We start from the raw sequence: 17,770 nt of genomic DNA on the forward strand, positions 1-17,770 counted from the left end.
ATAGCCTCAAATTTGGTAAGTCATGATGGGCTGCTTTATGATGCCTAGTCACAACTCCCACTGCTTATAATGACAAGATTTTCCTTCCTTTCTTATATCACATATCCGATATGGAATGGTAGGGGTCCATGAATGGGGACGGGAGTGCTGTACTCTTTTGCAATAAAAGTTAAATGCTGAAGCTCAAAAGCAACACAGGTACCTTCCGCTCAGTTTCATTGCCATGGCTAACTTTGGATGGTGGGAGTGGGGTACCGATGACCCATTACTCTCAGGCTTGGGCTTGCAACGAGGGAGGGATGTTTGCTCAGTCTAAGCAGAAGCTCAGTGAGCCACTGTGCTCTGTTCCCTCCTCCACAGACTAGCATTTTACAGATACGATATGCCCCTTAGCCTGAAATAAAATGATGTGGAAAACAATTGCTACGGACTGGTGAAGAAATTGCAATGTAATTGAGAAATAAACTTCTCTGATTTTAAGCCACGAAGTTTGGGGATCAGTTGTTACTGCAACACAGTGTAGCAAGAGCTGATGAATACAACTCTGGACAGCACTTAAAATTATGACTACTGTCTTATAGCCACGGTGGAGGTGTTCTGCAAACAAGTTAGCAGGAGATGCCAGATTAATTGTGCATAGTCATGGCCCTGATCATACAATTTCCATACTCAAACGCCATTTTCTTAGAATAATTTAGTTCTCTTACTTGATCTGTCAAGATTTGTTTGTATGTTTTCACTTCAACAATACTTAAAAACTATGTATTAATCTCAGCCATTGGCCTTATGCTCAAATTCAACTCTTCTTGTAATCACCTCAGTCTCCTTGTACTTTCTTAATTTGTGATTTCCTTTGAAATTCCTTGTAATGTTCTTTCTACATTTTGCCCTGAATACAACTTCTAATCTGTATCCTTTCAAGACTGATTTCCCCCTGATTTTCCCTTCTCGAAAAGTTTCCTGGTCCCTCAGGTAGATGACCACTTTCTTCCTCCAGTTTCCATAGCATTAGAACGACATCATCACCTGGCATATCACTTTCTTATTATGTAAATTACAAATATGCCTTGTCTGTTTGAGAGAGAGTGTATGACAGTCTGGATACAGGCTTGAAGAAGTGAAGAATGCTTCTTGGATATTGAGTAGATGAACTTCATGTCCACTGCGTTAGCTTCTAAAACAAGCAGAATCTATTAAAAAGATCTTTCAAAAGTAAATGACATTTATTTTCTACTAGGAGACTTTGCCTGTTGAAAAGAGCTCTTGCAGGAACTACAGAATCCATAATCAGAGTTTGTTAGTTTAGTATCAAATATAGAATGTATATGGAAAGAAGATAAAGTAAGTGAAAGATCATGACAGAGTTATTTAGCTAAGGATTGATGTGAAAAAGTCACTTTGACAACCTCAGCTTTAATTCAAACTTTTATTGCCTGTCTCTTGAGAACAGACATATATTCATCCTTGTTTTTAAAATAAATTTTTTCCTCTCAGATATTCCTTACAAGTCATTAACTCATATATCAACCATCCCTATTTTGAGCCATTTTATCCATGTGAAGACGAAAATATTTCTGTTTCTTATTATCTGCACCTCACTGGCCCTCTTCTCTTTGGGGGTCCCTATATGTGATAGGGACTTCATTAGCAGTCCCTGTGTATCAGAGGCAGAAGCACAGTCTTTTATAAACCCTAAGACTTCAGAGATATATTGGCTCTGTTCACTCAGAAGTTCTCAACTTACTGGTCAGGTGGTATTCAGGCTGTCCTTAGCCTCAGGGATATAGGATTCAAGTAATTTGTTCCAGATGGTAGGAGAGAAAGCCTAGGTATTGGCTAATAATTAAATCCAACTTTGAGAGTTTAAGTCCAAGATAGGGAAAAGTAACACAATGTTCTATAAAGGAGAAGCAAATAGTAGTTTAAAAAATATTATATATACATAAAATAATATATATATAATGTATATATAATATTCTAATATTTATATATTTATAAAGTATTATATACATCATTATGTATAGCTACAAAATGAGCACATGCATGAGAAAGATTGATTTAGGTACAGGTAGAGACATACTCATCACTGTGAGGAATCAACAAGATGTATAGAAAAGACATTAGGTAGGTTACATTGTTACGAATACAAAGCTACCACTTAGGAAACTGAAAGCAAATATAACACTATAATGATGATTATGTACATGGGACATACAAGCAAAAATAAATCATTTTGCACGACCCAGAAAGAAAAATCCGCTATAAAAATTAAAGACTTTAACACTCCTCTCGGTGATTAAATATGGAGATTAAAGCTAATTACACAGATTTGAATAACTATCAGTCAAGACCACTCGAATTATTAGATACACATTCTTTTAATGCACATAAAATACCAGTAGAGATCATGTATTAGGCAGTAAAACCAATGTCAGTAAATTCCAAAGGCTTGAAATCACTAAATACAAAACACATTCACTGACCACAGTGAACTAAAAATGCGGAACAGTAACAAATAAATGTGTTAGTTTGCTAGGGCTTCCATAACAAAGGGCCACGGACTGGGGGCAGGGGGGTTAAACAACAGAAATTTATTTCCTTACAGTTCTGGAGAGTGGAAGTCCAAGATAGAAGGTGTCAGCGGGGTTGATTTCTGCTGAGACCTGTCTCCTTGGCTTGTAGATGGCTGTCTTCTCCCTGTGTCCTCAAGGGGTCTTCCTTTCCTACCTGTGTTCACTGTTCCTCTTCTTATAAGGACACCAGTCATACTGGATTACGATCCACATTGACCTCATGTGCACTTAATTCCCTCTTTAAAGATCCTGTCTCCAACTACAGTCACATTCTGAGATACTGGGATTCAGGACTTCAAAATATGAATCTGGAATGGATTCCATTCAGCCCACTAAGATAACTAGAAAAGCCCCCAAATATGTGAACATTCAACAACACATCTGAAAATAGCTTCTAGGTTAAAGAGAAAGTAACAGGCAAAATTTGAGATATTTTGAACTTCAAAATAGTAAGATCAAAACAACATTTCAAAATTGATGTGATGCAGTTAAAACAATGCTAAGAGGAATATTTATAGCTTTAAATACTTATACTAGAAAGCAAGAACAGTTCAAAATTTTCAAAATCTGAATTTCCACCTGAAAAAAAATTAAAGATTAAATAAACTCCAGGAAAGTAAATAAGAGGAAATAGTAAATATAAGAGAAGAATGAAACAATAAACAGATAAGTGATATTGGAAATTAAAAAAAAAAGAGCCAAAAGTTGGCTATTTAAGAAGATTCGTAGAATTGACCAAAGGTTAGGAAGACCAGTCAGAAAAAGACAAAACAGGAAAAAGGCAGCAATGTAGTTTAATGGGGAAAGAAGAGTATTCAATAAATGTTGCCAGAAAATTCTATATATAAACGGGAAAGAATAAACCCTATTCATACTCCCACCACTGCCAAAAGTTAATCCCGTATTGACCCTTAATCTAATTGCAAACACGTAAACTTTCAAACTCATAGACTTAGAGGATTTTTGCAACCTTAGAGTAAGCAATGATTGCTTAGTGCAGAAAGCACTGCATGTAGAAAAAAATACATTTCTTTTTTTCAAAAAATTGAGATAAAATTGACATATAACATCATACTAGATTTATGTGGACAGCATAATTTATGTGTATGTATATATTGCAGAATGATCACTGAGGTAAGTCTAGTTAATATCACCACGTACTTAAAATTTTTTTCTTGTGATGAGATCTTTTAAGATCTAGTCCCTGAACTTTCAAATATACAAAACAGTATTATCGACTATAGTCAGCGTGTTGTACATTACATCCCCAGGACTTACCTTATTTTGACTGTCTTCACCCATTTTGCCCACCCCACATCTTCTGCCTCTGGCAACCACCCATGTGTTCTCTTGTTCTATGCATTTTTTTAAATTCCACATATATGTGAGATCATACAGCATGTCTTTCTCTATGTTATTTCGCTTAGTACAATACTCTCAAGTTCCATTCATGCTATCACATATGGCAGGATTTCCTTCTTTTTTATGACTAAATGATATTCCAGTGTGTGTGGGTGTGTCTAGAAAATCTCACATTTTCTTTATCTACTTGTTCACCGGCAGACACTTGTGTTGTTTCTGTCTTAACTGTTGTAAATAATGCTGCAGTGACCACGGAGATATCTCTTCAAGATCCTATTTTCATTTTCTTTGGATAAATACCTAGAATCGGGATTGCTGGATCACCTGGTTGTTCTATTTGTAATTATTTGAGGAACCTTTATACTGTTCTCCATAGTGGAATATCCATTTATATTCCCACCAGCCATGCACGGGCCCTCCCTGCCACCCCTTCTTATTTCTTTTTTTTTTTTTTTTTTTGATACTAGCCATTCTGACAGGTGTGAGGTGATGTCTCATTTTGGTTTCGATGTTCATGTCCCTGATGATGAGTTGTGTTGAGTACCCTTTCATGTACCTGTTGGCCATCTGTATTCTTCAGAAAAAAATGTCAGATCAGATCCTCTGTCCGTTATTTAATCCGACTGTTTATTTAAGTTTTTTTTTATTGAGTTGTGTGGGTTCATATATGTTGGATATTACCTCTTATATGATGTATATTTTGCAAGTATTTTCTCCCATTCTTTAGACTGCCGTTTCCTTCTGTTGGTTTCCTTTGTTGTGCAAAAGCTTTGAAGTTGGATGTAGTCCCATTTGTATATTTTGCTTTTGCTGCCTTTGCTTTGGTGTTAAATCTAAACGATCATCCCCAAGAATGATGTCACGGAGTTTACTGTCTACAGTTTCTTCTAGGAGTTATATGGTTTCAGGTCTTATTTTCAAATCTTTAGTCAATTTTGAGTTGATTTTTGTGTGTGGTGTAAGAGAGTCATCAGTTTCATTTTTTTTTTTTTTCACATGTGACCAGTTTTCTCAACACCATCAATTGAAGAGACTATCCTTTCCCCATTGTATGCTTTTGGCTGCTTGTTGTAAATTTATTGAACATATAGGTGTGAGTTTATTTCTGGCCTCTCTGTTCTGTTGCATTAATCTATATGTCTGTTTTTATGCTAATACCATACTGTTTTGATTACTGGCTTTGTAATATGTTTAAAATCAGGAAGCATGATGCCTCCAGATTTCTTCTTCTTTCTCGGTATTGCTTTGGCTCTTCAGGGCCTTTTGTGGCTCCATATAAAATTTAGAATTATTTAAACTGTATTTCTTAAATATTTAAAACTCATTCTCTTCAAGAGTCAGCATTCAGAAAATAATTAGGCAAACTACAGTCTTGGGAGACAATATATGCAATACGTATCTATAACAAAGGTTCATATCCAGAATATATAAAGAACACCTACAAATAAAAGACTAAATAAATAAATGACAAAAAACTCCAAAATTTGGCAAAAATCTTGGGCACTTAAAAAATGTGGATATACAAATGATTAATAAGCAGATAGAAAGATGCTCAACATCATTATTCATTAGGGAAAAGCAAATTAAAAGCACAATGCAATGAATTTTACACCTATGAGAAATAAAAATACTACATTTTGTCAAAGATGTAGAGCAACTGGAAGTCTCACACTGAGGCAGTTTTAAGTGTTACAAATACAGTGGAAACTGATATTCATTATGCTACTAAAGTTAGACACTTACCTTGTGATGAGTTATTCCACCTCTAGGTATTTACTCCCCCCAAACTGCAACATATATTCAACCCAAAACTTCCACAGGAATGTTTTATTGCAATAACCCCAATCTGGAAACAACCTATATATCCATCAGCAGAAAAAGTATTAAATTATAATAGATACGATAATATTATATAGCAGTAAAAGAGAACAAGTTCCTTTTATTCTCATGGAAGCACAAAAATCATGACACTGAGCAAATTATGCCCTTTGTATGAAGTTTAAGAACAGACAGATCCCATTTATAACAACAGAACTAAGAAAACGGTTGTACCTGGGGCAGGGAGAGGGGACTGACCCTAAAGGAGCATGGGAACTCTGTAGGATGATCACAACGTCCTGTACCTCGATGGGAATTTTGGTGACATGGGTACATACAGTTGTCACAACTTATAAAATTACGTTCTTATTTATGCATTTTATGGTAAGTAATTATATCCCCCAATTGAGGAAGAGTATTTGAGTATTTTGAAGGCAACAGTACTATGTAGAGCATTCTACACACTGAATGTTGGTGTCCTCTTGGAACTCAAATGTCGACACCCTACCCACCCTGAGTGATGGTATCGGGAGGGCGGGGCCTTTGGGAGACGATTACCTTGGATAAGGCCGTGAGTTTGGGGCCCTGAAGAATGGGACGAGCACCCTTCTATGAGTCACGAGAAGCTTGCCTGGCCTCTCTGCTCTCTACCCTGGAGGACCCCACAGGAGGTCTGCCATCTGCAAGCCAGGAAGAGAGCTCTCACCAGCACTCATGTCCGCACCCCAATCTCAAACTCTCCCAGAGAAATAAAGGTCTCTTGTTTAAAGCCAGCCAGTCTATGGTATTTGTTATAACAGCCGCAGAGGACTGAGACAGAGGCCACAGATGTGAATGGTGGGAGGAAGCATGAGGAGAGTGACAGCAGATCCCAGACTCAAGACAAGGGGGCAAGCAGGTGGATGTGTGCAGGAAACCCTGATCACCGGTGGACCACAAGCAGAGAGGAACGTATGTTTGTTGGCTGGGTTGATGCTGACAGAAGCAGTGTGAGTAAAGTGGATACTCCCTTCATGAGTTTCAGGAAGAAATACTCAACAAGGCCAACAAGCAGAGGCACCCTGCCAGGGTACAAATGATACTTGGACATTGATTATTTTGAGCAGAGATACTAAAATAGGGTTATGTAGGATGTTTTTTCCAAGAGTCTTTTTCACTTGAAAATCGTTAACAGAAGACCTCCCCTGCTTACACGTTGATGATCACATGGGGTCCCTCAGCACCACTGTTGTTTTGTTTTTTAATCACCAACTCCCTGCCCCAAAATGATCTTCCTCAAATAGCCAGTCAGTTTAAGTAAAAACCTGGAGCTTCTTATGTAAATATAGAATAAGGAAAAGTCTTTTGTGGTCTTATCCCAAAATTCTGTAACTAGAATCCTGGTATTTGGAAATTCTAGGAGCCATAGCAGCCTTCGTCTCTAAAATCCAAGGAACCATTCATGTGTAGAGACAGCTCAGTTTGGCCAGCGGTTTCTGCTGCATGCCTCTTGGACCACATCTGTGTGCTTCTTCCCAGCTGTGGACTATCAGCCTGTCATTCCAGCCTGTATGGAAATGACAGATCTTCTAACGTATGAGGTTCAGCAAGAGCAGGCTTTTCATCCTGAGGCCTTTCAGGAATGCTGGGAAGCAGAGACCCTAAAGAAACCCATGCTAATCTCATTCCTCTGTTAGTAAAATAGCTCACAATTCTTGGCGCTGTCTCAAAAGCATGGTTTTAAAAGTTCCCTAAAATCAAACCTGAGCCTTCTCCAAATTATACTGAATTAACCAACAATTCTACTCACTCCAATCTTGCTAAACCTCGCAACGTTGGGAGTTACCAATGGAACAGATACTTAAAGTCCATCAGCAACAGAGTTTCTGGACACGCTAGATCAGGGTTTTTACAATTCAGATCCCTGGAGTTCTGGGGCTGTTTCAGACATCCTCAGGCTCTTCTGTCTACAAGGCTGAGCTGGCCCAGAAACTTGGAAAGATGAGGGAAGAAAGCCTTTTTCAGGAGCTTTGTAGACCTGCTGTCCAAATCCAACATAAGAACTGCAGAGGCCCATCACTCAAGAAGACTCCAGTGTCAATATCTCAAAATTAAAATGATTTATTGAGGAAAAAAGTCATCCTGTTGTAAGATAGTTGGGTGGATAAATACATGCAGAGATGAGTGTCCTGCATTTGTTTTCTATACCTGTGGCTTCTTTTTCCTACTTCTCATTCTCTAAATCCCAGTTCTTCCCCCACACCAACCTTCACAGATCTCTTCCTTCCTTGAATTGTGCAGACCCCTCCAGTTAGGCTCCCAGCTAACCTGCTCTGAGATAGTGGGGAGCACACCATATCACATATCACATGTGTGCAGAAATGAAGGGGGCGGGGCTGGGTGAGAGGAGCAGTGCTGCTGTGTGACAGAGGCAGGAATGTCTCCGCCTCTCTTACAGGGACCTCTCTTCAGCCTCAGACAAGCCCAGAAGAACTCAGCTGCCACTGCCAGCTACTGGGAAGAGAGGGTCCAAAAGGACACTGGGTGAGACATTACAGTGTCCTCGACAACCAAAGTTCTAGATGAGCTGCAGTGAGAGGACACCCAGCAGTCTGGAAACAAGAGCAGAAGGGAGCAGAACCATCTGGAGTCACCTCCATGTTCCACTTTGCCCTGTGAAATACATCCCAGGGGCATCCTTGCATTTGAGTCTCCCACACTCATTTCCAGGACCTCCTCCTTTGACATCCCTTTCTTGACAAGGCATCCTGTTGAAGTTTCAAGAGAAGCACACTATCCAGTTCTCCTTCAGAGCATGAAGTTCACTGTAATGTAAAATTATGTTTTCTAGTCTGTGTCTCCATTAAACTGTCAGGTCTTCTCATAAGGAGGGGGGATAAGAATATATTGCTCATTTCGTATTCCCAGTGCAAATTCAGTGCTGGTTACAGAGCAGAATATCTTTGCTAACTACCTAGCTGTATAGAACAAGGTTCTGGAAACTTCGAAGAGCAGGGGAAGAGCACAAAGGAGTGTGTTCTGCTGTAGGAGTGGAGAGAGGTCTGGAAGGGAGAAGACAATGAGCATCCTTCCAGCTTCTGTGTTCTTGCTGAGGTCCGAGGCCAGGGAATGATGAAAGCTGGCTGGGAGTGGGGAGAAATTGGCTTCTGGAAGATATGAGCAAAGATTTGAAAGAACCACCTTAAAGAATGGAAAACAGCCAATTTAAGGCTTGAGTAATAATAACAAAAAGTCGGTAAAAAAATTTTTTAAAGTGTAAGGAATTGACTCAGAATGTTTGTGTGCTTAGCTAAAAATAGTTGGAAAAAGGGACAGACAGAGCAGGTACTACAGGACTTCAAAAGAAAAACGATTTGGTCTGGTGCGAATAGGGTTGAAATAATTGAGCCAATTGAACGAAGTCGCAGTATTGTTTTGAAATATTTCAGTCCCAGGATAATTTCAAATGGGAACCTACCTTTCTAGTTTCTTCCTGCCATTACGGGGGGTGGGGGGAATGGAAAAACCTTCAAAGATTTACTTAGGCAATGGCCTTTCAGTGAAACCACGACAGGGTACTGTGTCTTCTTCAGTGACCCATAATTGAACTCCCAGAAGATACTGTTGTTTATGCAGGTCCTGACTTGGTACAAAATTGGAGAAATCAGTGGTGTAGTTACATGACAAGCAAAACTTTTAAGCACTTTGTGTCCAATTGAAAGGAATTCTCTCAAGGAATAATTAAATATATGAACGCAATTTGAATTATGAAGAAAAACATAAAGGAGACCATGTCCATATTGGCTTTTGGAAGCTGAGTTCCAAGGTGAGCAGAAATAACCATTTCTGAGACCTTGAATTACCATGGATGGTGGATATGATACCGGGCATTAAAGCCTCTGAGATCTTACCAGACCTGAGAATTTCTAGGACAGTGTGTAAACATCATGGGAAGAAGTAAGATTCCAGGTTTGTTCTCAGCCCAGTAGGGAGGGTGGGAAGGCTGGTCTTAGGAATTTGGAGTAATGGCAAATCTTCAGAAAACACCATAAATCATGCACGAAATGCAGACAAGATGTAACAGAAGATAGTGTTTACCTGGAAGGCTGAAGGAATGTCGTTTTCTGTGACCGTCCCCAAGACCCCAGGACTGTGTTTCCTGCCACATGTCGTCGTGAGATCTGTATGGCTCCAGCCCCGTGGGCATTGTTCTCTGGTGCCAACACCATGTACCATACATAAGAGCCCGGCAGTCAGCACAGAAATTTCATTTACTCTTCAGCTTTGTGGAAGATATTGAGGCTTTCTTTTGTTTTAGTAGTTGGTGGTGGTTTTGGCGGGGAGGGGGGTCGATGTTCCGTGTGTATTTGAGAAGGTATATCCTCTATGAGCTGAGGATAAAGTAAGATGTCTATCCGTGAAATCTGCTCCAGCAGTTGGAGGACGCGTGTCTCCTGTGTTCTCACGGACTTGAGTCCTTCTGACGGGTCTCGGACAGAGAACAATATGTCTGCCCCCTTCCGCTGGGTTCTTCCATCTGTTTCTTCGTGCATCCACTTTTCATTTGTACTCAGTCATGCTGGGTTCTGTGTTCTTTGGTGCGTGGATTTTTATCAGTATTGTATCTTTATTGTGAATTGGGACTTTTAAAATAAAGCATCCTTTCTTTTTCACGCATTTAAAGCTTTGTAGCCTGAATTCTACCTTGTCTCTTGCATCCACACCTCCGTAATATTTGCGTTTGCTCCGTGGTATCTTTGCCCATCCCTTGATTTTGTTTTCTCCAGGTCACTTTGCTTTCACATGTGTCTCTTCTCTGCAGTGCGGAGTTAGACTTTTCTTTGCAAACTACCCTAAGGGTATTTTTTAATAGTGCAAGTTGGACTCATTTACATTTATAAATTTTATATCTTTGTTATTTATTGAATATACTTATTGTATTTACTGTGTTTCTTTCTCTCTAAACTCTTATTTATTTGTATTACTTACTGCATTTTTGTGCTAGTGGTTATCTTTGTAACACTTTATATAATGACCTGAGTGCTTTTTACCCGATTCAAAGATCTCCTTTGCACGACATCCAACCGTTACTTATATGATAATTGATGATCTTAGTGTGTTTTTCCTTCCACTTTCCCCTTGTTTTAGCTCCTTATTTTGATTTTGTCACATTATGCCTCCTGTCTTACCCCACTTTGGAGTTACTTTGAGATCTACATTCAATATGTTCAGTGCTCAGCACTGGTTTTAGCAGAGGGTCTCCCAGTGTATGTCTCAATTAGATGAAACTCATTCTCTAGTATATTCCCCAGGAAGCTATCTTGCCTGCAGTATTCCTTGTGTTCTTACATTTTTAAAACCTTTTTCCATAGATTCATACTTGAAGGATTACTCAACTAAATAGAATCGTTGGCTCTTTTATGGAATGTTTTTAAAGTGTTGCTTTACTTGTGTCTTCTTTTCTATGTTGCTTTCAGTAACTCTGATGTCACCTTGATCTTATTTCCTTTGTAAGTGACTTAGCTATTTTGCCTGGAAGCTTGGAAAATGTTTCTTGACTTTAAAGTCAAAGAGACATATTTAGGTTATATCTTGGAACTGACCATTCGAAGTCCCTTTCCTAGATACCTGGTGGGTATCTTCCAAATGAAGACCTATGTATTCTTCACTTTTTGAAATGTTTCAGTGGATTATAGTTGTAAGTAGTCTGTTACACTGTTTTGGTTTTTCACTCTTTGAGGACTCTAATTATAATTTTGTTGTATCTTCTGTTTTATATCAACTTTCTCTTTGAAACATTAAGTATATTTCTTTATGTCCTGTTTCTTTTCTTGTCTGTTTGCATTCCTTGTTCCTCAGGGACTTTCTAACTTAATCTTTATTTAAAGATGCCATCTTTTTTCTCCTTCAGTTTTATTCCTTGTTCACGCGACTCTTAGTTCATATCTTGCTGTGTTGGTCCATTTCTGCCTAAAGTTTTAAATTTCTGATTGAAAGTGTTTCGTATCTACGAATAGTTGTTCAAGGATAACTAATTATGGGTAGGGTGATTTGTGAATGTGTTCCTTTGTTTTCTGTTTGACATTTTTGGAAAGTTTTTCTTTAAATCAGCATCAGCCTCTGCTAGTGACTTCTTTTAATAGTTTTATATGGAAGCCAGTCTTTTTTGTTTGTTTTGCCATTTAAATTTTTTGTTTAGTTTCCTATACTCACGAACCAGGTATGGGTGAAGATTTTGGATTCTAATTGGTTCAGTTTTTTCCTCTTTTGTGTCAGAAGGGCCCTATTGGCTATTGTTACCTTCTTCAAGTTTGCCACGTCTCCATGGATGACCTCCTGTTCCGAGTCACTAAGAGTTTGTGGCTTTCGTGGACTGCTGCCTCTTGCTGTACACATTCTCAAGCCCCTTCTGTTTTTGCAGTAGCAAGATCTCTGCTCTCCCAGGTCTCAGACCTGGTCTCAATAATTCTCCATGGAAGGTAGGAGTCTTTCTTTCTAAAAGTACTTTCATCCCAGTTCTTCTACCACTAGGCCCCTGTTTTTATGGAGCACATATGGATGTCAGGCATGATCTTGTAGCTGTTTCCCGGCATACGCATGAAAATTCCTTCAAGTCTAAATGCCAGTGGGATATTGGCTGTTGTGTGGGAAACTATAAAATGGCCAAGAAGGAACTCTCAGCCCCCCCCCAAAAAAATTAATGAGAAATTATAAAGTGTGCCTAAGTGTGTCACAAGGGACTTTCAAAAACGTTAATAAATTAAATTTGTGAAGTAAGAACACAAGGATGTAAGATTTCAGGGAAGAGATGGCAAGATCATGGGAAGAAATAAAACTTTAGCTGGCAGAGATCAGAAAAGAAATAGAAAAAAATCAGAAATAAAACAATACAGGCATTATTAGAAAAAAAGATATCACCAGGTACACAGAAAGGAGACTTCCTTGTAGGATCAAATTCTTATTCATATAATTCATATAAGAAAAACATGTAGAAAATAACAAAAACAAAAAAAAAAGAAAGAAAAACATGTAGCTAGATCTACATATCTATCTGTATGCAAACAGACATAGACACATAAAAATAAGACCCCAGTGAAACAGTGTGCATGACTATGTTTAAGTCTATAAAACACAAAGCTTAAAATCATCATGTAACAGTTGTAATACCAACATATAAATACAAATGCAGGGAGATCAGAAACCTTGTTTGTGACATCATAGGAGATATTTTATACTTAAGAAACTCAAAAATAACGAGAACAGTGGGTGTGGAGCACAAACCAGGCAAATGCAGATAAATGAATAGCGTGAGGCAGGTGGACGGAGGCTAGCTCGTAAGGTAATACAGTAGCCTAATGGAAATCGTTATCTTATAATCAGACAATGACATATTTAGGCTAAAGACTACTGTTTAAAACACAGGAAGCACCTACAATGTTAAAGAACACAATTCACAATCAAAATGTTTGCGGTTCCTAAGCACAAACTTTCATAGTATAAAATCTTCAAAGAGCAGAGCGCCTGGGTAGCTCAGTGGGTTACGTGTGGGACTCTTGATTTCAGCTCAGGTTATGATCTCAGGGAGATCAGTGTGGAGTCTGTTTTCCCTCTCCCTCTGCTCCTGCCTTACCCCCACTTCTATCTACCTCTAAAATAAATAAAATCTTAAAAAGATCTTCAAAAAGCAAAAGTTACAAAAATAAATACACAATAACTATATGAGACATTGTTGTACCCTTAATCTCAGGGGAGATCAAGAAATGGGAGACAGTAACAACGTATCAAAATGGGTATGCCTTGGTTTCAAATGTCCATTACTTATTTACAAAACTTATCACAAAAAACTCTGTTTATTGTTTTTGTTTTGTTTTTAAATCTCAGTATTTCTGAACAGTAGCTAAACTCCCGTATTGAGGGGGGGGGTAGTCTTTTAATTCTGTGTAGGTTGGAGTTGTCTGTTTCTTACAGTGTTCCGTTGAATTAATCTACAAAGCCATGGGAGATTGTGTGGGAAGTTTTATATAATTACTGGTTCAATTTTGGCAGTGGATATAAACTTGTTCAAACATTCTGTTTCTTCTTGAGTCGGTACTACTGCAATTTTCATTTTTCTGATGTCCAGTAGGAAGGAATCACCCTTGTTATCTCTCAACTGCACTAACGCCCACACTGGCATTTTCTTAGCAGAACCAGAAATGTGGTTGCATTCGAGCAGAGATGAACTCTGGAGATGAATTTATCAATACAAGGGTCAGAAGGCTCTTGCTATGTAAAAGCACTAAGATATCAAGATATTAAGTTCTCCTGGAAAGGTTGGGTTTATAATTTCACATGTCTTAGGTTTATAGTTAAGCCTGTGATTGTTGCTAACTTCCTATTACAGTTTTCTTCTGAGAAAATCTGCCCTTTTTTATGAGCAATATTTTATCTGCCATATGTTTTACATATCTATATCTATATCTATATATGTTTTAAATGTACAGTGTCTCTGCACAATTGAAAAATCTGTCTTCTTCCACATGCCATTTAGTAGAAAGAATGATCAACTAGCTGATACTTAGCAATATTTATTACTTGGTTAGATGCTAGATGTTGTTCTATAGGTAACTAGCCTAGGAAGTAACATGGAATAAGTATCCATATAAAAATGGCCACATAATACAACTTAGCCTGTGATTAGAACTGATGCAGTGTTCAGATAATAAATGGTACATTGAAAGAAGTATAAATAATTTCTGAAGTATCTGGGAAAGGCTTCAAGGTAAAAATGAGATCTAATAGAATTTGAAGAAATTTTCTGTAAGTGAAGAAAGTAGTTGTACATTCTGTTTTAGGTTTTTCAGGAGTCCCTTATGGCTTACACAGAAAACGTTAAGAAACTGGTTTCAGTTTCCTTTCATGAAAAAGGATTTCCTTGAGGTAAATATTAGAGCTTTTGTTGAAACAACTCCTCCAAATGTGACTGTTTGGAAACCAGAGACAACTAGATAAGAAAATTTTCAAGGAGGGGAATTTCTCCTCAGCAAGCCTGGGACAAGGACACCACTTGGGAATCTGGGAGGCAGAACTTTGTGTTACTGTTACAACAGTCGGGAAGGGACAAATATTCCTCCTTGCTAAGGACTGGGAAGTCTGCCTTCCTTTCTGTCCAGGTCAATGAAATATGTGATGACTTTAGAGGGGGAGTGTGCCAAGACCAAGTCCCTAGAAAACAGGTCCTTGCTGGCTTGTGAGAAGAGCACCATCAAGGATCCAATAGGGAAAACTATGTGAGTGAGAGGTAGACATTTCAAGGAAGCAAAGACCACCCAAAATGAAAGAAAAGCAGAAAAGAAGGCATTCTACCTAGGGTTAAGGTCATCTGCTAAAAATGTATGTAAAGAGTTGGCCCACCAAACTGCATATATTTAGATGGCCTCCCTAAATTGCCTCCTATCTAGATTCTTAGTAATATTTCTGTATCACAGTATCCTTCAGATATGATATTTTATTCATATGTCTCAATAGATATTTCTTAATGTCAATATCATTTTCTTTCTAATAATATTAAAGAATTGTTATCTTTATACATATTAACTATTTTATTTAACATATTATAAAATCTTATTTACTTCTCTTTTGCAGATAGCATCAGAAGGCTTTTCTAATTTCAACAGAAAATAGCTGAACTCCAATAAAATAAATATATTTCTATGTTAACCCTGTTATAAAATGTTTCAAAGTGGTAGAAGGCAGAAAACATTCTCACTGTTCATTACTGCTGATAGGGAATAAGGAACCAAGAGTGAATTTTCTTGATTTCTTAGGGGAGTTTTAGAGGAGAAAAGGTTCCTGAGACATAAAAATACATAAGTTAAATATAGTACTCTGAAATAAAGAGATTCTTTTAACTTTATTTGACCCAAAAGTCATATGAAGATACTTAAACAGTTTATTTCTAGTGATGCAGAAAGAATGGAATAGTACCAGGATAGGAGGCAAGACAAATATAAGAGGACTTTAAAATTGGAGGGGAGTTAGATACTGACTGATAAGAACTGAATTCACCTATTATTCAATAGAGCGAAGACCGGCAGGAGAGCTTTGGAGAAGGTTTCATGAAAATCATGTCTAGTCTTAACTTTATGAAGGGGAACCTGAAAAAGTTATCTTCATCTGTAAGAAGTTTAACATTATATTTTATGGAATAATTGTATAAGCCAGTCCTTTAAAAAAAAAAAAAAAAGAGCGGTTTTAGGCAACAACTCGGGAAATTCCAAAGTTGCCATGTTCCCCTTCATATGCAGAGTCTCCCACTATCAGCATCCCTACCAGAGTGCCACAGTTCTTACAATTGATGAACTTACTTTGGCACATCATTATTACCCAAAGCCCACAGTTTGTGTTAGCACATTAGGGCTCACTCTTGGTGCTATACATTCTGTGAGTTTCAACAAGTGGATGATGACATATGTCCATCATTATGGTGTCATACCAAGTATTTTCACTGCCCTAAAAATTCCTCTGGGCTTCACCTATTGATCCTTCTCCCATACCTTCAGCCACTGGTTGTTGCTTTTACTGTTTCCATAGTGTTGCCTTTTCCAGAATGCCATAGAGTTGGAATCATACACTATCCAGCCTTTTCAGACTGGCTTTGTTCACTTAGTCATATGCTTTTAAGTTTCCTCCGTGTCTTTTCTTGGCTTGATAGCTCATTTCTTCTTAGTGGTGAATAATATTCCATCGTCTAGCTGGACCATGGTTTACTTACCCATTCACTGACTAAAGGACATGTCAATACTTGTAAATTAAAGTACCCCAATTTGCTCAGATAGCTTGTGTAATTGATGGGAAGTGCCAGAGAACCAGGCAAGAACAGGTTAGGGACCTAAAGAGGCCAGGTGGGAAAACCACAGCCAAAGTCAAACCACAGGAATGGGACAGTTAGAATCCCCCCACTAGTATCACTGTTACAACCATTTTGCAGAATAGTGCTGAACACCGAACACTGATACAGATGGATTTCAGTCAACCACCTTCTCCGAGTCACATGTTTGATGTTCCTGGGTGGGACAGTCAATCAACTCAACCTTGTCCTGGATTCCAGAGGGTCTGGGGAGAAAAGTGTCAGACACTGCTCCCTGTAGCTTCCTTAGAGAGGCTGTGCCTTTTGTCTCTTGAAGTCCTGCATGTTAGGGGATTTCTCCTAAATGGAAAGTTTGATGATAGGCACTCAAAATAATGACAAATCACCTAGAAATCACTAAAAAATACTCTGTAAGATGCAACATGATAGGATGTGCATTTTGAAAATTCTCTCTGGTTGTATAATAGATTATGGGTTGGAGTGAGAATTTGCTTTAAGCCAAAGTTAGAGGTCTATTGCTGTTGTTGAAGAGAAATCATGTGGGCTTGAATTAATGGTGTTGGTTAAGGCAAGAGATGTTCAAAGTGAGGTCAATTAGGCAGGACTCTTGGTTACAAAAGATAGAAACTTAGATAAAAGAATTTATTGACTCATCATAGTCTAGGAGAAAAAGACATGGAACAAAAAACATGGGAAAACAAAGATATAAGTGTACAGGTGGACGTTAGGTAGAGCTGCCACTGGGGACTTGACTGTCATCATTGCACCGCCATTTCTCATCCCTCCTGCCCTTTACACATTAGCATCATTCTTTGCCCACAACAAACCAGCTTCCTGCACAAGACCTGTAGCAAGCCTCCTAGAAGCTTCCCAAACCCATTCCATTTTCATTTCCAGAGGTCAATTGACTTCTTCCCCAGTTCCTATCAGGGGAAGTCCCCTGAGGGGCCCTGTGTGGGTTAGGTGCTCACTCCCATACCTATCTACTATGGCCAAGACATTGAGATCCTATGTGAACATGATGGCTTTTGCTGAAACCTCCAGGTTGGGTTGAAGGAGATGTGCCTTCTTAAGAAGAATGCCATCTTTGAAGGATGTATCAGTGCTAGGCAAATAAGAGGAAAATAGTCACCATGGGTGGCAGGTGGGGGCATCAACCACAACATGGAGTCAGTAACAGTTGCCTGTG

This window comes from Ursus maritimus, unplaced genomic scaffold, assembly GCF_017311325.1.
Source record: "Ursus maritimus isolate PB19 unplaced genomic scaffold, ASM1731132v1 scaffold_28, whole genome shotgun sequence".
NCBI lineage: Eukaryota > Metazoa > Chordata > Mammalia > Carnivora > Ursidae > Ursus > Ursus maritimus.